Source organism: Gymnoscopelus microlampas (assembly GCF_963454915.1).
Source record: "Gymnoscopelus microlampas genome assembly, chromosome: 1".
In the NCBI taxonomy this organism is placed as follows: domain Eukaryota; kingdom Metazoa; phylum Chordata; class Actinopteri; order Myctophiformes; family Myctophidae; genus Gymnoscopelus; species Gymnoscopelus microlampas.
The window spans coordinates 59,497,749-59,512,082 of NC_139962.1; positions in this window are offsets into that span (position 1 = coordinate 59,497,749).

A 14,334-nucleotide genomic window follows, 5' to 3' on the forward strand; every position below is an offset into this window, starting at 1 on the left:
CATGCTGCTGATCACTTCAGTACCTGCGGATTTATTCATTTTACCAGCCTACCATTGTGCTGTTTGTATTGTCTGTACTGCTTTTGTTTACATCTTTGATTACCACCGCCAGGCCGGGAGGCGGAAATTATTTATTTTGCCCCTATTTGGCTGTGTGTGTGTGTGTGTGTGTGTGTGTGTGTGTGTGTGTGTGTGTGTGTGTGTGTGTGTGTGTGTGTGTGTGTGTGTGTGTGTGTGTGTGTGTGTGTGTGTGTGTGTGTGTGTGTGTGTGTGTGTGTGTGTGTGTGTGTGTGTGTGTGTGTGTGTGTGCGCGCGTGCGTGTTTGTGACTGCAGTGTCTGTGTGTCTGTGCAGGCAGCTAATAGTCCATATTCACACGGTGGCCATTTTGGAATTTAACATTGCGTTGCTGTGGCAACTGGGGTGGCATTTCATTGACTTAATGGCAATATGGCCGCCGTGTGAATATGGTCTATGGCAGCTAATCTCGGACATTGCTGTCAAACCTTTCACACACGCTTCCAGTATAATGGGCAAAGGAAGACACTCCACCCGGAATTTGTCCAGTCAGCCTCATGCTGCTCATAGTGGTGCTATACCAGGCCGCTTTACCGTTTGGCCCATAACCAGTGTTGCCAGATTCTGTGAGAGAAACAAGCAACCAGGTCTAGGAAAACCAGCCCAAAAGAAGCGACTATGGGCCACATGTGCACTTAAACATATACGTCAGCTATTTTCAAATAAAATCTTGCGGGGAAATTATAATAAGCAGATATGGCAACCCTGCCCATAACTCTTGAACTGTAGGCTGGACAGTCAACATTTATGTTATTCCTGGATTCTTGGATCATAACGCAACAAAATAAAATTTAATTGAATTGAAATAAGAAGGCAGGAAGTAATGCATGACATTATTTAGGATTCTATGTACTAATTGAGGAAGTTGCGTTCCAGAGCTGCGTCGTTGCCCAGGGTCGAGAGGAATCAGATCAACAAGCGATCAGGCGGCCATTGTTCCGTCGAGTCATTGTCTTTCTTTCATTCTTTTATTTTTTTTTACGAGGAGGAAAAGTGAAGTTTGATTGTTCACATCCTGAGAGGCCTGGAGTCGGAAAGGATCGTGAATCAACATATGAGCATATCGTTGTGCCCGGGGACAAAGGGCGAGTGACGTTTTTACGAGGGGGGTGGTGGTGAGAGCAAGGCTCCATGTTTTCAACTGCCATTGACCGTGTGGATTCCTCATCTCGCCCTGAATAGTCGGGGATCCACACAGGCCCAAAAGCTCAGGAAAATGGGTTGAATCTGACATGGCATGCTATACTTTTTGTTTGTGTTCTTTCTATTACTTTGGTCATTAAAGTCCACTGAATGAGAGGCCTGCTCTGCCGGAAATATCGCGGAAAAAGTCCAATTCATGATATGATCAGGGTTGCCAGATCTGCTTATTATAATTTCCCCGCAGTATTTTATTTGAAAATAGCCGATCTACAAGCTCACTGCGATGCGTTGTGAGCTTGTAGATCTGCTATTTTCAAATAGCTGATGTATATGTTAAAATGCTCATGTGGTCCATAGTCGCTTCTTTTGGGCTGGTTTTCCTAGACCTTGGTTGCTTGTTTCTCTCACAGAATCTGGCAACACTGGATATGATGTCCATAATGAAGCCTTTATTTTTGGTGCGATGTGAATTAGGTTTTGTGTCTTAAAGTCCTCAGTAGATTGTGTATAGGCTGTCAATAAATTCTTTCTCCCAGATACATAGAACACGTGGGAACAACACCAAGTCAAGAAATACTCACAAAACCTTTCCAAATGATATATAGCCATTTTTTGTACTAAGAAATGCACCTGTTTTTTGAGTTTTTTAAAATTTACTTTACTTCATTAGTAATCAACTTTGCCGTGGGTTATGACATCAGCCAATGTGTCATTCATTTCAGCAATCTTTCCACACAAAACATTACTTTAATACACTTATGCTCTAAATTCCTTGACACATTTCCTCTTACATCTTTATTTGATGGACTTATGAAATATTATTTAAACATATATATATTATTTTTTTCCCCCAATTTTTATCCCACGATTTTGTAACCCCATTTTTTACACCCAGTGCCAATTGTCTATGTAATCCTGGGCACTACCTTCCCTCTGCCAAACTAGGGAGAGCCTAGAGCCGAGCTCATGCCTCCTTCAATGCATGAGAGCCAACTGACCTTCTTGTCACCTGACAGGGGAGAGTTTCGCGTGGAAGAAACTCGTTATTCCAACCAATTCCTTTCCCCTCCATCAGGCGCCCTGGCTGGCCAGGGGGAGGCAGTATTTTAAACAAATTTCATACATTTTACAAATTTCCAGCATATCGTATCTGTTGGGTGGAAACCTCATATGTTCAAAGCTGTCACTTTTTAGGATTCAAATTCAAAAGCGTCAAAAATAGCAGTGACTATATACTGTACAGTATATGTAATTTGAAAAAAAAAGAAAAAACTCCCATGAGCCACCTGCAATTATCCCATGGATGGTTGAGAAACAGTGATCTATAGGTTCTATAGGGCAATGATGATGATGATGGGTCCACGCCCACGTCCTCACTGCTGCTTCCAGTTGACTAGTTTTATGGCAACTCAGTGGCTTTACGACCTCTCAAAGTCAAGGGTCCCGACCCTCCTCATCCTCAGCACAGGAAGAAGGCTCATCTCTTTGATGGCCCTCACAGAAGGACAGAAGGACACAGACTATGACTATAAACCTCTCTTCCTTTCCACCTCACACTCCTTCCATTGCATGTGTGTGAGAGTATTTAGGCCAGTGGATCTAAAAAAAAATCCATGTCAAGGCCCCCCAAATTGATTTGTATTTATCCACAAACCCCCCCATCTGAAAAGATTTTGATCTTTTCCCCACTACTTAAAAAAAAGAAATCTCACTACTCTCCACACAGCCTGGTCATTCCAGTCATTGGTGGTGGTCTTCTTGTGTGCCTAAATCATTTTTAAAATGTATTTCAAGGACCCCCATAATCCTTGTAGGGGTTCATTTGGAACCCCCCCAAGGAACCCTGAGGGTCCCTGGAGCCCACCTTTAGCCTTCAGGGATTTGTTACAGCGGTCAATTGGTCGATCTGCAGCTGCTCAAAGCTCCCATCACCAAGACGTATAGCCAAGCCAAGTGTAGCTGGGTCCTCGGGTCCTGCATTCTTGTTGTTGATGCCACAGCTTTTAAGAGTCTTGCTGTCGTGTAGCTCCTGTTTATCTCTGTAGAGCTTTTGTTCGCCGGGCGCTATCTTCAGAATTCCCTCGACAATGCGCTTCAGCTCATAGACGCTGGAGGACTCCTTGGCATGTGTGAAGATATTGGTCTTCTGACGTCTGATTATGACGAACACTGAATCCATTTTGAGCTCTTAGGTTTCTTACACGTTCAACAGGTTGTGTGTTGTGTCCACACCAGAAAACCATCAGGGACTTATATACAGCTGAAGATCTCATCATGACGTATTGATGATGCGTACATGTCGCTGTAGCTACTAGAGCAAAGTACCATATAGAAATATTAGCACCATCTTACAATAAATGTGTGTGTATGTCCATCCGTCTGTAGTTCACGTATCTTGAGAACCGTTCGACCGATGACCTCAAACTCGACGGCGGGTACGTTGCTGACGACCCGAGGGAGGCCCGGCACAAGACGGTTGGATAGGCGGTTGTCCAGAACTTCCAATCTGACCGATAGGCCATTATATAGGCATATATTGTTGGCCACCGTTCTACGACTACTCAGGAATGATGCAAATTGGGAATGATGCAAATTAGGAGTGCATGCCCCACCTGGTTATGCAATACCCATTGTACCCTTTGTCAGAGTATCCGTTGTACCCGTCAGAGTGTATATGTCTATCTGCATGTGCCCCTTTTGTGCCCATATATGGAGAACTCTGTATCTGTTAGTCCTTGTCCCTTTTACGCCATATTATGGAGATCCCTGATGTTATCAATGTCGCTTGGATCAGTGGCTTATTTCGTGGATTTATTGTAAGATTAAGCATGGCTCCTTGAACATTCAATTTGGACTGAATGTGAGTGTTGAATGTTTAATGGACCACGATGGAAACAAGCCTTTGGCTTTTTTTCTCCGCCAGGCCGAAGGCCCCTGTTTCCGCCCCTGTCCGTCCATCCGTGTGTCCGTCCGTCCGTCCGTCATTCTGTCCGTGAGCAGCTTATCTCCGGCACTGTGGGACTGATCAGCGTGAAACTTCGCACGCACATTCCCACAAGGCCAATGATGAACCTTTGCCCAAAATATTTCACATCGGCCTGTTATAGCACCACCAGCAGGCCGATTTTTGCTAAACTATTTTTACTCTCCGCCAGGAGAGTATTGTTATCACTGCGTTTTCACTTTCTAAACATGACACACCGATTGGTCAAGCCTCACGTGACACGTGAAATACTGTGATCTGATTGGCTAGTGACGCCACCGGGCCTATATATACATGGCATCACTCTGACAGTGTCTCCGCCACTGTCAGAGTGAGGTAAGACGGGAACAGGAGGGATAGGACACTCACACAGACAGAACGGAAGAGGACACTTACCCAGACAGGTTGGATAGGACACTTACATATACAAGAGGGATAGCGACCTATAAATACATGTGTCACTGTGATAAGCCAGATTCCAATACCGAAAATCCGGCCACTAGCTCACTCCCAGACCTTCGAACCGGAAGTAGTCAGGTAGTCGCGGTCCAATTGTTCCTATCTGTCTTATTGGACAGATAGGACAGATAGGACACTTATATAGACAGGAGGGATATGACACTTACATAGACAGGACGGATAGAACAGGAGGGATAGGACACTTACACAGACAGGACGGAAGAGGACACTTACCCAGACAGGATGGATAGGACACTTACATATACAAGAGGGATAGCGACCTTCGCGACCTTCGAACCAACACAAGTCTTCTGGCGGAGAGTTGTGCTCCGAGGAGCACTTTTTCTAGTTTTATATTACTCCTACAGATTATCTCTAAACATCACGCTAATCGGTACACATTATCTCTATAGTCATGTGATCAAGAAGAACCTATCTTCTTCATATAATTGGTTCTCACCAATGCTTATCATAAGTTGGCACCATATCTGTCTAGTGAAGATAAAGGTTGAAAATGGTTGAATGAAGAGCTCCTCTAAGTTGATCGCTGGATCCTGATTGGCTATGATTGGCTTCCAAAGTTTGCGGAGGGGCCTAAACATATGGGGGAAACAATAATTTGATATTATTTGTTCCATATGTTATGGGAAAATAATAAAAGTGTAGGTAGCACCGGTTACTTTACTTCCTGCCGTGACCGTGACTAGTTATTTGACGTATGTTTTATGAAGTAAGTTTTATGAAGTATGTTTTATGTTAACATGTGTTTCCTGCGTGCACAGCCAATTCTGTTAATTGGAGCGCCCGGCCAAGCCAAATGCATCATGGAGGAATCAAACCCCACATTCCACGGTAATGGGCAGGTACTTTACCCCTGCGCGAGCCTGACGCCCGCCTTCTTATCAATCGTTGTGTCACAGTGCTCAGCCTGATACAAACTTATCCCGAGCCATAGCTTTGCGTCTCTCAGACATTTTGGAGTTTGCACAGGGCTAGAAATGAGCGTTAACTCCTTTCTGTCGAGTTCAGCATGTATAATTTGACATCCCGGGGAAATGCTTTGAAATGGGGAGTTTTAGTATTTGGCTGATACAAACACAAACAGTTAGAGTATGGAGATAAGAGTTTTTGTTTGAACGTGGCGTCCTTTAAATTCGTATGGATTTTGATTGGCTGTCAGGGTTTCTATCGTTCATCAAAACGCTCTGAAAGTGATCCCTGTTACAGTAGATTCAGATTTGTATCAGTTTCTATAGATTTTGACGTAGCTGCTGTTATGGTTTCGATGTAGACTCCATATGCTCATGAGGTAGAACAATTTTGTCTCTGTCGGGTGAAAACCTCATGTCCAAAATGTTCAGGATTAAGAAAAAGCAAAGGATTCTAATTCAATAATAGCAAAAGTAGCAGATCTACAAGCTCATTTCGAGCAGATCTGCTACTTTTGATATACTTTTGTGTGATGCTGTAATATGATCAAGTAGGGAATTCATTTACGAAAAAACACCCAGAAATGTAATATGGAGAAAACACACACACACACACACACACACACACACACACACACACACACACACACACACACACACACACACACACACACACGCGGACTGCAACCCAGGAGCACGAGCATGCTCACATGCAGGGAGAGTAAAGCAATCAACATACCGCACTTACATCTGCAGGAAGAATGTTTTTTTTATTTTGTTTTGTCACGCAGAGACAAATGTGAGTTTTAGTGTTTAAGCAACAGGTAGGATGAGGAGACGCTGCAGGAATGTGGTGACAGATGTCAACATAAAGACCCTCAACCCAGGAGGAGGAGAGTGGGAGGGAGGGAGGGGCGTGGGGGATGGTGGCAGGGAAGAGAGAGCGAGAGAGAGAGAGAGGTGGGGAGGTGACCCCATCTCTTTGAAAGTGAGTTTCCTTCCCTGCAGCTTGAGATTAACAGCCACTTCAATGCTAATAGCTGCTACAAATGGTACAGATAAGACCCTGGGGGGCGGGGGGGAGAGAGAGAGAGAGAGTGCTGTTAGAGGGTGGTAAAGTAAAGTGGATGAAGTATTAATATTAGTTTAATGTAGTTGAATCTAATTCAACTCCCCACGTTTGTCCCTGTCCAGCCAGTTGGTTTAGAGTTATGGCGTGTTTGAGCAGAGACGTTGAGCTAATCTACTGAGTTAGTTAGTGACTCCCGTACAGTAAAACATATCCTCAGTGATGATTCATCTATTTGGAACTCAGAGAGTGTATTATAAATATGTCTGTGTTACAATATTACTGAGGATTGTGCAGTCAGATGGCCCCAAATGTCATGTTAGCAAGACACTCTCTGACACGCGCACGCACGCACGCACACATTGGGATGGGTCCTTGATGTCTTTGTCACCTCTCTGGTCTTAAAAGCACTGTTAAGATTCCACGAATGCCTCAGACTTCCTGTCAGAGAGGACGAGTTCAGCTCTCTCTCTGTATGTATGTGTGTGTGTGTGTGTGTGGGTGTGGGTGTGGGTGCGTGTGTCTTTTGTAAATGAAACAGGTTGGGTCATCTTGGATGCCAGACCCTTTAGGGGGGCTCCATAACACTAATGGTGGTTAATGGGACCACCTCCACTGTAAGGACACACACACACACACACACACACACACACACACACACACACACACACACACACACACACACACACACACACACACACACACACACACACACACACACACACACACACACACACACACACACACACACACGTTTGTTTGACAATACTTGTGAGGACATCAACACTTTAGGATGACAATTTTATGAATGCAATTTTGACCATTTCTTGACATTTTAAACCTACACAACACGTCGCAGTGCGACACGCTGTGAGCTTGTAGATCGACTGTATTTCGTTGCACGACTCAAGCGTGCAACTAAGTATAAATCAGTCATAACTCTATAACCGTAACCCCTAAACCATGTCTAACCCTAACCCCAACCTGAATGTTTAAAAACATAATTTTATCCTTAAAACAACCTCGCAATGTCTATTTCTCAAATTCTACTATACTTGGTGGACATTTGGTCCTCAAAAGTATAGTAATACACACACACACACACACACACACACACACACACACACACACACACACACACACACACACACACACACACACACACACACACACACACACGCGCGCGCACACACGTTGCTATAAAACGTGTGCAAGTATGACAGTAAAACAGGTCTCCCAAGTGGAAGAGGTCCTGCCTGTGCGTTCAGAGCCTGCAGACAAACGTCTGCTCCATGCAGCTTCTCTCTCATGCTCTTTTATGAGGGAATGGGAGCTGGGAAAGGGCTCTTGTCTGTGGAATGTAGAATTCTTTGTGGTGGAGCCTATTGACCCGCCTGCTGGAGGGCCACAGCCTGCTGGAGGGCCACAGTTCATTCAACTGCCCACTGTTTGGTCAATCAGGCCGTCACGCACTGTGACGTGGGACAGACCTCTGTGTGATGTTTAGGGGACAGATACCACAGAGTTATATTACGACTCCACGGCTTCCTTTCTGTCTCGCAAGGCCAGTGGGTTCTCAAACCGTGGAATCGGGGACCACCAGAGAGGGGTCCCCAGAGGATTTGCATTTTACTGTAAACAACAGGCAGCAGTAAACAACGTTAAACAAACCAACTGACAGTATACAGTAAGTGTTTGCAGGGTATATCTGCACATTTCCAAAGTGACAACTTAAGGGCTTTCAAGACCGTTTCAATACCTCTAAAATAAAAAAGGTAAAACAATAAAACCATTGCAGCATCAAAAGTAATCAATATAATTATAATATAAAAAAATGGTTGGCCAAATTATCAAATATTTCCTAAGAAAGAGGCAAAAATCTACAATCTACATGATGGACTATTTTCACAATATATATCCGTGGAGCGGAGTCAAACAAAATGTAATGCCTCAACTCCTACAATTCTAAGTGCTTGTCAGGGTGAGGGGGGTCCCCCAGTTCAAATATGATTACTTGATCATAGTACTACAGTGTCACACAAAAGTATATCAAAAGTAGCCCAAGAGCAATTCTTTTTTGTTGCTATTTTTGTTTTTGAATCCTGAAAAGAAACGGTTGAACTTATAATGTTTTCACCTCTCTTGTTGCGTTGCAGCGCCTGCTGTGGCCGTGGCCGATTCTTGAGTGTCAGTCTCTGTTTCAGTTTCTACAGATGTTATTCCTCAACACTTCTGAGGGCGCTTGATATGTCGTCTGGGCTCTTTCCTCTCCTCCCACAGGTCCTCTCTCGTTTTCTCACTCTTCAGGATGCCTGCCTTGGGTGGCAAGTCCCCATTTGTTACAGTTTGCAGTTACAGCGTCCCCACGATGTTGCCTGCATTCAGGTCTCGTTTGCGGACATCGACAGCGAAGAAAAGGCCTTCCTGCAGCGAGCTCACCATAAAGCATGTCTTTGGGGATCCGGCCATCCTGCATGCGGCTGACATGGCCAAGCCAGTGTAAGCGCCTTTGAGTCAGCAGGGCAAACATGCTTAGTGTTCCCGCCTGTGCCAGAACATTCTTGTTCGAGATACAGTCCTGCCAGGTGATGGCCAGAATACTCCTGCGCGTAGATGGCCGTGGTTCTCAAACATTCTCATGTCAAGGAGCCCCAAATTCATATGTATTTGGTGTGGACCACCTGAAAAGATTTTGAGTCAGCAACCCGACAAGAAAAGATCTGTGTTATAAAATGTTTTCAAAAATTATTCCACGTTTTTCAAGATTTTTCTAAAATATTTTTGAGTACAAAATAGGGCTAAATCGGTTAAACTGATTTTGAGGCTATTATTAATTTTTTTTTTTACTGGGGACCCCCTGGAACCCCCCCCAAGGACCCCTAGGGACCCCCCCACTTTGAGAACCACAGGAGTAAAGGGTCCATGCTTCAGTGCCATAAAGCAGCATGCTGAGCACACAGGCTTGGTGTCAGTGGGCCTGCGGGGTTGTCACAGATCGCCTTTGCTAGGAGAGCAATTGTTTTCGCCACCTTGCCGATCCTTGTGTTTAGCTCGGCATCCACGGAGAGATCTCCATAATAATGCAGTTAAGTAGTTTTGTGACATCAGGTGTGGAAGAAGTCCACCTGTGTAAACTCAGCTAAACTCTGTATAAAGCAATTACATGGATATTTATATCATCAATATGTGCATTGTAAATATTGCCAATTTTGAATGCTAGACATGTGGTCAGTACTACTTCCTCCACATTACTGTGCAATTCCATTCTGCTACCTGCCTACAGCCATCTTTTGAGAACTTCTCATTTTTCCATATCATTATATCGTTGCTGTCGGGCAGAAACCTTTTATCTCCATGTTTTCACTTTTTGTGTCCTTTCGTAAATGAACGCCCTACTTTCCTACTAGAGTGTCACATAAAAGCATCAAAAAGATCTGCTACTTTTGCTATTTTTGAATTTGAACCCTGAAAAGTAGCAGCTTTGGACATAATTATGAGGTTTCCACTCGACAGAGACGGTATGAAGAAAAAAGATATTGATATTGTATCGTACAGCAATGTACAATACTAATTCAATGTACAGAAATGGTCCCTCATGTGATGCCCTATTTAATTTGATAATGGAAGTCTGTTAAGTAGAGGTCGGATTAGGCTGAGATGACTGATGACATACACAGATCATAGGTTCAATATTACACACATACACACACACACACACACACACACACACACACACACACACACACACACACACACACACACACACACACACACACACACACACACACACACATTGCTGTGAGGGGTCCACATGGGCTGTATAGTGACAGCCTATAGATCCTCTCACTGCTGCTATTAAAGGCACATCTGTTTGCATGCTGCACTACCATTAGTATTAGCATTTAGCAACCCTGGATACAAGGCCAGGCTTTGGCTCTCCTTCCACAATCAGCCATAAAGCCCAACAACATGCTGCCCATCTGGCACTGATACACCCACAGGTGAACACTATAGTAGCCTACACTCCTTCTGTTAGCTTAGCATAGTGAGCCATTAAGACCTGAGGCCGATTCTTACTTATGTCTTCTAAAGCCTAACAGTTATCTGAAAAACGTATGTTTCTATATCAGAGGTTCTTTTTTCATGTCAAGGACCCCCGAAATGATATGTATTTGGCCGCCGACCCCCATCTCAAAATATTTTGTTCCAGGGACCTCCAGAAGCAAAGATTTGAGTTAAAATTTTTCGCTTTGAAACAATGTATTCAAAGATTTGCACACATTTTCAAACATTTTCAAAAATAGCAGATGTACAAGTTCATAGCGCGGCACCGCGCTATGAGCTTGTATATCTGCTATTTTTGAATAGCTAAAGTGTAAAATAATGCTTTTTAGCTCAAATGAAAAAGTGACACAGATGCGTTCCAGGTCTTAATGGGTTAAGATGAGTTGCATTGAACTTAGTTTAGTTTAGTTAACCACTTAATCCCTACTGTATACACTTCATTGTACAATGAATAGCAACCACATCTTCACAATTTTTTTATGTATTTTTTAACACATTCTTGTTTAGAAACATTACTGGGTGTGTGCACATTCTGGGGCAACACCAATTGCACTGCAACACACACACAACGATTAGACTCAAATCAGCTGTGTGATTGGAGCAGTGGTTCTCAAAGTGGGGTCCAGGGACCCTCAGGGTTCCTTGAGGGGGTTCTAAATGGACCCTTACACGGGATGTATAACTCTTGAGAGTTATGGGGGTCCTTGTAATTGAACATTTCACCTGAGCAGCGAGCCGCAGCTTGTGATCATGTGACCTCAAGTAGCCTACTGTACAAGTACTGGCCAGCGTTGCCAGATTGTGCGAGAGAAATAAGCAACCAGGTCCATGAAAACAAGCCTGCGACTATTATAGGCCACAAGAGCACTTTAAACCTATATATATACATTGGCTATTTGAAAATAGCCAATCCGGTCCTCCACATGAAAATGTTTGAGAACCACTGGATTTAACAATAATTACAACATTTGGAAGGAAGCCCAAATTAAAAAAAGCAACCCGCAATAACTACTGTACCAGCATTTACAAGCGACTTTTCAGAAAATCAAGCCCAAAGTCGCTTATAATAAGTAGACCTGGCAACACTGGTACTGTCTCAAGTTGGAAGGATGCATTCCAAACATGCTGTTATAGTGCTGCGTTCTGCTCCCCACTTGAACAGAAACCAGTCTATAATGACATGCCCAAAATAGGTTGAAAGTGGTTATACTAGCTTAACCACTTTTTAGCTTAGTGTAATTTACAATAGTTTAGTTTAGTGTAGTTAACCATAGTAACTACAGTAAACTAAACTATGGACCATAGTTTAGTTTACTGTAGTTAACCATAGTTTAGTCTAGTGTAGTTAACCATAGTTTAGTTTACTGTAGTTAACCATAGTTTAGTCTAGTGTAGTTAACCATAGTGTAGTTTAATTTAGTTAGCCATAGTTGAGTTTAGTTTGATTTAGTGCCTTAAAAGAGTGAAGAAAGGAATGAATGGTTAACAGAATTCTACGCTTTCTTTCCTCCACAAATCAACCTGTCAAACACGCTTTAATCCACTTCTTCAAAAATGTATATGCAAGTATTTACTGTGATCATAGTATTGTCAAATTAAAGTCCACCGACGACCCTTAACCTGAACCTTTAGTAAAAGTGGAGTTGCAGCGTATAGTTCTTGCACCCCAAAGAGCTTTGTTTGACCTTCTCTTTCTTTTACTTTTTACTTTTTCTTTTGAGTTATTCCGCGGTCCTTAGCGGGACGACATTTTCAGATGTTTGCATTTAATGAATGTGTAATTATGGCATATTGTGTGTGCAAGCCATGCCAGTACACGCCTGTCCTCCTGCATTAGGCTGACTGCATTGTGGGGACGGCACAGCGCCGCATTGTGTGTGTGTGTGTGTGTGTGTGTGTGTGTGTGTGTGTGTGTGTGTGTGTGTGTGTGTGTGTGTGTGTGTGTGTGTGTGTGTGTGTGTGTGTGTGTGTGTGTGTGTGTGTGTGTGTGTGTGTGTGTTCATGCATGTGTGTGTGTATGAGTGTGTTCATGCATGTGTGGGTATGTGAGTACGTGTTCATGCGTGTGTGTGTGTGTGTGTGTGTGTGTGTGTGTGTGTGTGTGTGTGTGTGTGTGTGTGTGTGTGTGTGTGTGTGTGTGTGTGTGTGTGTGTGTGTGTGTGTGTGTGTGTGTGTGTGTGTGTATTCATGAATGTGTGTATGCAAGTATGTTTGTGTGTGTGAGAATGTGTGTGTATGTGAGTCAATGTATGTGTGTGTGTGTGTATGTAGATGTGTATATGTATGTATGTACGTTTGTATGTATATATACTGTGTGTGTGTGTGTGTGTGTGTGTGTGTGTGTGTGTGTGTGTGTGTGTGTGTGTGTCTGTGTGTGTGTGTGTGTGTGTGTGTGTGTGTGTGTGTGTGTGTGTGTGTTAGAATGGTACATAACATGATCCCTGGTGAATTGAGGCCTTATAAAAGGACAGGCAGCAGGATTTATGCTCTGAGGTACTCCCCTAATGTGAAAGGACTCTTGTCCACTCCACTCCTCTATTCAGCCCTTTAAACAACATGTGTGTAGAGAAACGCTTGTAGGAAGATGCTACATACACACCCCTCACACACACACACACACACACACACACACACACACACACACACACACACACACACACACACACACACACACACACACACACACACACACACACACACACACACACACACGCTCATGTGCACATACATAATGACATGCAACACATACAGGCAACTGAACACATGAATGTACAAATATGCAGTGATAGTTTTATCCTAGCAACATCATGTCATGCACGTGTGTGTGTGCGGCTGCGCGCTCGTACACACACACTCACACACACACACACACACACACACACACACACACACACACACACACACACACACACACACACACACACACACACACCTCTCCTTGATCTAGCCAAAATTAATCATAATAACTGTATGTACTACGTATCATGTAACTCATATATTTACATACACAATACAACAAACAATTCCACTAGCATTGTTGCATTTTTATTAATACATTTCCTGTTTAAAGCCAAACTCGATTTTTTAGTTTGACACTTATTGAACTGAACAACTAAAGAACAAAAACACAATCAAAACCCAATAAAATGCCCCCTTTTAAGCCCTATATATCTCTGAATAAATTAGTTTAGCTTGTTCCGTAAACTCCATCTCAGAACACATCTCCCTGCTCATTCTATTATCCTCAAGTGGCTCAGAGTGTAAAGAGTGATCACATATTAAAATGTGTTTGGTACACACGATATCTAGTCAATTACTGTTTCTAAGGTTAGTGACGTACACATTTATTCCACCAGAGGAGCTCCACAGACTTTGTACCACAGATTCAAAAGCTGTATGGGAAGGGATTCATTTTTATGCACCAAACTAATTAAAGGTCCATTTCTTTTCTCATTTTATTTTGAATTTTCAGTCTGAAACAGCCTCGCAACCAATCAGAAGGTCCCTTCCCTTCATGCACGCTGGCCAAGGGATAGATACACGGCCAATCTGTAGAATGTTTGTTACCAAGTTGCTTATTTCTAACCAAAAAAAAAATCAGATACATAT